The sequence below is a fragment of the Helianthus annuus genome, chromosome 8 (assembly GCF_002127325.2).
Source record: "Helianthus annuus cultivar XRQ/B chromosome 8, HanXRQr2.0-SUNRISE, whole genome shotgun sequence".
Classification (NCBI taxonomy): Eukaryota; Viridiplantae; Streptophyta; class Magnoliopsida; order Asterales; family Asteraceae; genus Helianthus; species Helianthus annuus.
In genome coordinates this window covers 90,250,230-90,260,071 of record NC_035440.2, presented here as the reverse complement: position 1 = coordinate 90,260,071, position 9,842 = coordinate 90,250,230, and the positions used below count along the sequence as shown (strand labels likewise).

Below are 9,842 nucleotides of genomic sequence, written 5' to 3'. Positions count from 1 at the left end.
GATTCGCACCAGAATCACAGATCCAGCCCATGGTTTTAAACATATCATTAGAATTTGCAAAACAAAACAAGGGTTTAAAAGTACTTGTAGAACAAAAAAATTTATACTCCTACCTGCAACATTACAGCTAACAGTACTTTCATCACCCTTCTGATTCAACAACCCTAACAATTTAGAAACTTGATCAGCAGATAATGTAGCACCAGTATTTTTATCACAATCAGAACTACTAGCAACAACATTATTACTAATAATTCTTTTCCCTTGATTTTGCTTATTTTTCATCCAAGGAGGATACCTAATCAATTCAAAACATTTGTCAACATTATGTCCAAGCTTATTACAATGAGTACATTTTATGTTTTGATTTTGATTTTTAACAAACTTTTTTTTTACTTCAAAAGATTGGTTAATTTTTGATAAAAAAAAAAAACCAACGGTTTGTTCTTTTGAAACACTCACATTGGAGTTTCTATGGGACTCCTCCCTAGAAATGATAGAGAAAGCCTCTTTCAGAGTTGGAAGAGGTTCTCTAATAAGCAATGTAGTTCTAACATATTGATAAACATTATCAAGACCCATTAAGAATTGCATGAGTTTAATCAAGTGATTAAAATTGTTAAACTGTTGTGAAGCATTACAAGTACACATAGGAATTTGCAAGATTTGATCTAATTGTTTCCACATGATGTTCAATTTATGATAATATTCAGCAATAGACAAACCATTTTGAGAAAAAGAATTAATTTTCTGATATAAGTCAAACACAATTGACCCATCAATCTTATCATAAGTATCTCTAAGTTCTTTCCATACATCAGCAGCAGACTTGGCGTAAACATGACCTAAATAAAGATCTTTCGAAACTGAATTTAATATCCATGTTAAAACTACGGAATTGCATCTTTCCCAATGAGTTGCTAAAATTTGATTATCTTCAGATTTAACAATAGTTCCATCTATAAAGCCATTTTTATTCTTAACTCTTAATGCAAGTGTCATAACATTTGCCCACATAGTATAGTTTTTCAGTTCCCTTTAGTTTCAGATTGACAATGGTTAAGTTTGTTGAATCACTAGCATGCAAATACAATGGATTGTCTGGTTCAAGTTTACTAATTAATGTATCACCAAATAAATCCAGCATATCAGCCATCAGTAAACACACAGATAAAACCAATAATTTCAATCAAACAATCAATTGCACAACACACTACCACGAAATAGTAATACAACAAACAATAGGAGCACAAAACAGTAAACAAGAATCACCAGAGAACAAACAATATTACAAAATAACTATCAAGAATCACAAGACAGTAAAATCCTAAAGACGAAACTGTGCCAGGGACTAGATAGTAGGTTCATCACTCATGGTGCCTACCCAAGCCTTTGCACAGAAGTCACTAGACACAACAAAAAATAACAATGCAACAGAATGTACCCTTTCTGTGTCCCAAAAATCAAGCCGGCCTGACTAGTCCGGTAACAAGATGCCTAAAATGCAAGACAGAAAATAAAGAAAGTAATAACAAAGAACGATCTCACCGAGACAACAAACCCTAGCAAGGGTTTCTCCGGTTCCAGAAAGGATTTTACAACCTTCAAGGGTTGAACCCTAAATGGAACAGCAGCTTCCTTAAGTTTTCCTCTCCGAAGACACCAGATATGGAATCAGCAAACCCAGGCTCACCAAGACTCCACTATAGCTTAGATCCAACCAGATCTATTTGATTCACCACCAAGAAGGACCGGATGATGAGATCCCCAAATTAAGAAACCCTATATCCAAACAACTGGACAAACAGCGGAAACGAATAACCAGAACGATCAGGGCTCTGATACCATGTCAAAATAACATGTATCAATCCAAAAACACTTTATTACCAACGATTTAGTCAACAAAGAACAACAGATAAACGTAAAACTTCACAACTCTCAACAAAGACCATCAACACAATGGTCTGTAATTCTCACAACTATAGATCATTAACACAATGATCTACTACTCTCACAACAGATCTAACAGAAGCAAGAAGATCTTAATACAAGATCAACAACCAACTGAAACAAAGAACGATGTGAAACCCTAAGAGAGAGAGAGAGAGAGAGAGAGAGAACTCAAGGAACAGGGGAAGTATCTCGAAAAACTGGAGAAGAATTAAGTATCTCGAACCACTACTTGATTTATCTTTGTGATAAATCCCTTATATAATCTGCCGCCCATAAGAGAGTCCAAGAAACCAAGTCTTGATAGCCCAGCAACAATTGGCCCAATAAGTCTTGATAGCCCAGCAACAAAATCGGCCCAATCCAGTCTCTAGTTATATGAAACACAAGATAAAATTGTATAAGTGACACTTTTATAATCTGAATGCTAAGAAAAAAAATAAAATAAAATAAAAGTGAAATATGATGTATATAATTCAACAAGTAGACTATCATTTATTTGGTCTAATTTATAAGTATGTAAAATTTGTCATTTAAAAATATCTTCCTATACTAATAAACGAAAATCTTTTTGTACACGTGTCACTCTCTGGTGTCTCCTCCCTTTTAATAATAGTATTACATATTAATTTTTATACACAAAATATAATATAATATTAATTAATATAGTTAGAGATAAACGTATAAATTCAAATTTAATTAATAATTATCTATAACAAATATAAATGTATCAAATAATATAATAAGTATAATATTATTTAATATAGTTAGAGATCAAACGTATAATTTCAAATTTAATTAATAGTAAATTACTTTTTGAGTCTCTATGTTTTAGTAGTTTTAACCACTTGAATCCAAAATCAAAAAGTTTAACGTCCTGAGTCTCTAACCGTTAATTCACACCCCCTGTAAAAAATCAAAAACCTTTTGTAAGGCCGAGTTCTCTAAGTTCTCACAACTTGTAGAAATTTTCATTTTACCCTAACCATATATATTTGTTAAGATAAAATATATTATTTGGATATAAACAATAATTACTAATAAAGTATCAAATCACATGTACAAGTACTTATAGTATATAACTTAGAAGACTAAAATTACAAGCGGATTATCTAAATAAAGTACCAAATTATCTTTAAAGCGAACACTAAATGGTTTTCAAAAGACATATATATATATTTTTTTTGCTATTAAGTATATAACATTATATTTACTTAAGTCGTGTAATACACGTGTTCAATATTTTCTTACAATTTAAAATTTATGTTAATATCAATATGTTTTCATCTTAAAAAATGGTCCAACTTTCTAATTTCAATCATATTACGCAACTAAAGACATTATCATCATGCTAAATAAAGACATTGATATAATATTATAAAAATTTTAATTTGAATATTTAAATATCGACTACTAATTAAAAAAGTTGTTGTAGACGCTCAAATTTATAGTTTAAAAACTTTAGTCATATTTTTTTAAACGTATACTTTATTTTTAGTATGACTTTTTAATATGTAATATTTTCTATACAATGATGATATTCGTATCTTGTCTCATGATCCATATATCTAAAAATAGTATTTATATCATTGTATTTATTATATCATTAATATATATAGTGGAATTTAATTACAATTCATTTACCATAACCTCATAACTTATAATTATTTTTAAAAATACTTACAATTTTATGATAATTATTTTTTTAATTTTTTAGTGTTACTTCTTTTTAAGACATATAATAAAATGGATTGTAGTATCTCAAAAGAAAACTAAACTGAAAATTTAGAAAATTATTTTGAATAGCGAAAATATAACTGTTCTTTTGTTTTACTATTTTATCTAAATAAGTCATTTCATTAATAATGATTATATACAAGTTTATAATTTACATTTTTTCGTCATTTAACCCGTGTAATACACGGGGTTGTAAGCTAGTGTAATAATATATTATAATTAATTAACGCAAGCCAACAAAAGAATTAAGTGCGTAATTATTAAAAGATAAATAATTAATTAATGCGTAATTATAAAAGGTTAAATAATTAATTAATGTAAGCCAACAAAGAATTAAGTGCGTAATTATAAAAGGTTAAAAGTATACTTAAAAGGGTATTTTTTTGAAGATCTTTTCTTTTATTTTCATTATAACCCAAAACTTTCTAATATAAATGGGTTCTTCATATCATAACTCTTAGAATAACCTCGACCTCTCAAACAAGTTAAGATGTTGATCAACAACCAAAGTCTACTTTTGATCATTGTTTTTAGTCTCTTTGCCTTATGTAAGTTGCTCCATCTCTTAATTCTTTGAAACTTATGCACCTATGCATCGATCATAATTTTATATAAATTGTAATCCATCCATCTTATAATTTACCATCTTTTATATATAAACCCTTATTGATTATATACTCTATGTATTACATGAATTGGACATGCTTTACCCTTAGGTATTGATGGAAACAACACCGAGGATGACAAAAAGTTGGATCTTGCATCAAGAAATCTTGATTTTCATAACATAAGTCAATCAACATCTTTAAGTAATCCGGATCAGGATAGCAGTAAGTTTGCTCTATGTTTCCCCAGGATCCCTTGTGGACAGTTCAAAGTTTGTTATTGTTGCCTACAACCACATATATATTGTGTGCCAGGCTTTCAATGGTGTCAAACCTTATGTAATCGTGATCAACGTAATGTGTAACAGGTTTATGTATTTGAATAAAAATAAATAGTGGTCTTTGTTAATCATGCGTGTAGGGATCTAGACCAAAATTTCAGGGGTAAGGTTATTTTTTTTTACCATTCTTCATGCAATATAAATGAAACAAAAATAGAAACACGAACCATGAAAGGGCATTTACATTTTTTGTTAGTTTTTCTAATCGTGGCCTTACTCTCATGCTCGCCGCTACGACAACATTGGAGCCATATCCTATGATTCTTAGACTGTCTAGAGACAATAACGTATCCGTTATCTAAGCCCCTTTGTTTTACCCAAACTTCCAACTTATCGTGGGACATAAAATCCTAAACAACATAAATAGAAAATATATATAACATTTACAGTAATATTTTAACAAAAATATATAAAATTTATAGTAATACTATAACAAAACATATATAACATTCATACATGATCTGTTTTGTACGAAACTTCCGGGTTAGCGGGTTGCTCGTCAACCAATGACTCTTCCTGGTAAGTGGGTTGCTCGTCAAAGAATGACTCTTGGGCATAAGAAAGCTCACAAACGTCTTGTTGTACGTATAAGGCATAACTAACGAAAAAGTTGTTGTCATAGTTTTCTGGTCTGTACGAGGCATCATATCCGTCTTCATAACCCAGACACCGTAACCGTAATCACCGCTAGGCAGAACAATATGAAAAACGTACTGTTAAAAGATGACGGTAAATCTAACTTCTAATTCAAATAAGTAAATAAATGCTTAACTCGTTAATAAAAAAAACAAAGAAGAAAATTACATTTCTATATTATTTGGTGAACTGCACATTAACGTTAAGTAGCATGCTACACTTAATGTCTGTTGCCATACATGTAAAAAATCATAGTAAAGTTAATGCGAACTACGACTACTGTTAGCTTATAGCAAAATCATCGCCGAAGGGTAAGTCAAATGAGGCTTGGGCCACCAAAACTATAGGGCCTTCAGAATTTGATGAAACCACAGTTCATTTATAAAAGATTTAGGGTGTGGGTTATCAACAGATTGATGGTTGGTAGTGTTGTGGTTTTGTGTATGTATGGATGTTGGTGAGACCCGGGTTCAAATCCTTGGTTCACCATTTTTTTTTCTTGTTTTTAAATTTTAACACAATCTTTCAAATAATTACACTTGGGCCCTTCAAGTTTAACTTTCAATTACATACATTTTTTAGGAAAAAGGCCACAAGATTTTACTTCGCCTTAGGCTACCAAAATGGTTGAGCCGGCCCTGTCATCTAGATAGCATGAACGCATGATCACGAAAACAATCAATTATATAACTGAACAGAAGGAAGTCAAAGAGTGAGAATCGATGAAAATCTTACATTCTTACCTCAATGACGTCGCGAGAGAGTCATAACAAACAAAACCGAGATGATAAGCCCTAATTAAAGAAGCAAAACATGATGTTAAATTTTAGTTTAGAAATTGGAAAATGGTGTTAAATCTCAGTGTTGATAATTATGAATCATTGAGAAAGAAACAAAGTGGTATTTCGTTCATGCTAAACGTAGTACTAAATCACCCACCCAGTTCATGTGGATTTTCTTATTTTTCTTTCCTTTTTGTATTTAACAAGTTGACGTTACCCGCGTGTTACGACGTGAAATTGATCATCAAAGTTTTTAGTATTAAATGTGGAAATTCTTTTGTTTGTTATTGGTGTGTAAATCAACATATACAACATTAGGCACAACCATTAACGGGGTAGGGGTGGTTATCACTTACCACCCATTTATCACTCACAACATCCAATCAATTTCCGCCATGTCATCAACCATTATTCCATCACTCACAATCTTTTTTAGTGGAAATGCCCATCACTCACAACACCCAACAAAAAACCCTCACACCCCCTCACATCCAATTATCACGGAATGCCCATCACGCGTCAATTTTATCACGGGATCCAATTATCACGCGTTAATTTGTCTGAGTGGCGGTGGTTTGTTTGTAAAATTCACGCGTGGAAGAAAAGTTTCACGGGGTTAAGGCTCCCCACCCGGGTCCCCTAAATAATACATAATAATCATTGCTGGGCACATGCACATGAGCAAAGGTTGTTGTGATCCTAAGTTTGATATCGATGAATAGAGTACAACATATAAGATGTTGTGGTGTAGCATAGATAAAGTTTCGTAGCATAGCAAGGTTATTACATGATTAATGGATCAAAATGTGCTTGATGGTGTTCGGCTACTGCTTCAGTAGGATCTTCCAGAGTTGTTCAATAGAGGTTCAAAGCAAAGCAACGTTAGCTCCTAAGGGTTTTAGCCAACAACAAAGGATTAATTATAAACACTTTCATCCCATGAGTATGTATATGGCAAGTCCTAAAAGTTACCCTATTACTCTCTCACCTACCTACTAAAACCTATGATGTGTATAGTAATAAACCAATCGTTGGTAGTTGGCAATATTGGTTTTAGATGGACTGTTTTGCGGTTTGGTTTGGTTTGGTTTGGTTTGGTTTTGGTTTGGTTTGGTTTGGTTTGAGGAGGGTCATACCGCCACTTCACCAAGCGTTTGGTTAGATGGACTTTCGTCATCTTAGGCTTTTTATCATCATATCATCACTTTGTTTCATACAAATACATAAGGTTAAACTCAAAGAATGTTGGCGGAAGTTTAACTTCATCACGAACATGATTTGCAGAACTTGATTCACCATAAACACTTTGTGAATTCATAATGAATCAATCGTACAAACAACACACACACGAAAACGAATTGGATGATTATGAGTGAAGGATATTGAAACAAATATCTTGGTACCGGTTATGATCCCGACAAATTGTTTATATACATATCGAGAGGGATGGTTGTTACCGGCGGTTACTTTTGGCGGGAGTAACCACCATTTGAACCGGTATGTCATATGTGACATGTCCCTTTACATATATTCGATACACACACATATATAAGTATAATAAAGTTATAATACATAATATACATAACGAATATAATATAATCAAGTTTATATATTCGAACACTCCCCCTTAAACTGGATTATATTTCCGGGAGTGCATTAGAACGCTCCGATTGGCTTCGTTCAACGCCTTCTCAGCCTGCCGGAAATCGAACCTCCGTCGCTTTTGTGCTTTCTTCATTCCCATCCAGTCATTTCCAGCAAATAGAGCATAGTGCTCCCTATCATCTTCCGGAATGCAGCCTGTGCTCATTGATCTTCTTCCTTCATCAGCAGCTTTGTCTTCAGTCCCTGCATATCCTTGTGTTTGACCTTCTCTCACATCTCCTTGTAGTGATTTGAACTTATAATAGTAAATGATAACATCCAAGTACATAATGTGACAACCCTCAAATTCACATGTATTCCGTACAATTTATTATTGACAATTAAAGTGCTTGACGACTGTGTGGAATTACTTAACTGCTTTCTGATATATGTGTTATACTTACATGTGCATGTTAACATACTAGTAGTATACAGAAAAGTTACTAAAAAGTCCTGTGTGCTTTCCTGAGTATCGAAAAGTAAAAACGTTGCAAAAATATATATGTAGGACACTTTACGGAGTAATTAAGCACTTTAACGGAACAGTGTCAAACCGAACAACCGGACTTTACCCGGAACATGAAAATATTGCCAAAGACTTTGTTTACACTTTTCTGAGCAAGTTAGGGTCCCCGAACACCCTAACACCCTTTATATTAAATAACACATAAATATCCTAACTAGTTGTCATTAGATTTCAACTAGATCTTAACCACACCATTACACCCCAACCATACCCCCCCCCCTCAAAATGACGGTCCCCCAAAGGGGTGACCCACTTCTTTTCTTTGATTATTTTATTCCTGTATGTTGGATATCTTGGAAGCACATTACATGTTGGATCAAGAGGAAACATGGTCTATAAATTTACTTGTAGGTTATGCATTTCATTTCATCAAACACACTCAACAAACAAAACTCTCTCCTCCCTTCTACACCCCTCACGGCAGCCACCATCACCATACCACCACCACCATCCACTTCCATTCTAGCTATTTTACATACATACAAAGGTGTAAGAGGTCCAACAACGAAGCTCGGTGCTCTCGGAAGTGGAAGGACATTCTCCATTCGCTATTAACCATCACTTTTCTACACTCGAACTTCCCTAGCCTTGAGCTAGTGGTAAGAACTTAGATCCGTTCATTCTTTATGTTATTTAAGTGGTTAATAGATGTTAGAATGATAAAAGTTAAGAAACTTTAAAGCTCATGAACAAGTCTTGAACATAATGTGTTAAAGTGTGGATAAAGAGAAGTTATGTGTGTAAATCATGTAGATCTTGTGTTGTTATGATTCTTGGTTGATTATCTGATGTTTTGCTGGTTAATATTAATGTGGGATGTTGTTGTGGTCACTAAACATGTTAACAGAATCAATCAAACACGAACTAGGAAGTTAAAGACTGAAAACAGAATCTGTCCAAGCTTTACAGCCAACTTCAGTTGGCTGTAAACAGGTCATAAACTCAACGAAAAACTGATATTTTGAGTCTAAAATGTGATATTAGGAAATACGGTTCTAATGGCACCGGAATCATAATTTTTGGACTTCGTTTACTATTTTTAAAGTGTCATTTCGTAACAGCAGCTAGAGCTGCATTTTTCTGCAGAAAATTAGCGATATGTTTTCAGTCATAACTTGAGTTATGTGGCGGATCAGCCCATGAAATCTGTACAGTAGATGGACACTGATGTCGTAGTAATTGTCCCACTGGAATTTCGTCAATCCGACCTACAATGAATTTTTAGTGAATTATTCCGTGGGCTGCAGTCAGAAAATAATAAATCTGAGTGCAGTCAGAAAATAATAAATCTGAGTGCAGTCCGGAAAATGATTTTTAATACAATATTGGTGATGAATTAGATCCTGAGATTTTACACAATAATATTTGGGTCGTTTAGCATCTTCTATAAAAAGTTGGGAATTTTTGAAATAAGATAACTATTTTATTAAAATGCTCGAAAACAGCCCAGTTTCGGATAATTAAGTTAAAACCACATAAGTAGTGATTTGCGTGTCTAAATGTCAAATATGTTATCTGTGAATGATCTAACATGTTATGTGTCGATAAAAGTGTTATGTGCAATGTCGTATGTTTATGGGAATGGATGGGGAGTTTATATGGGCATAAACCGTTAAAGTAA

At 33.1% G+C, this 9,842-nt stretch overlaps 1 long non-coding RNA gene across 1 annotated transcript; it reads left to right on the top strand.

Annotated features, from left to right (window-relative positions):
• Nucleotides 1-4,163: 4,163 nt before the first annotated feature.
• LOC118480895 lies at nt 4,164-4,701 on the top strand. Its single transcript, XR_004864134.1, has 2 exons — nt 4,164-4,235; nt 4,404-4,701. It is a non-coding gene; the product is annotated as an uncharacterized LOC118480895 (long non-coding RNA).
• Nucleotides 4,702-9,842: the final 5,141 nt, after the last annotated feature.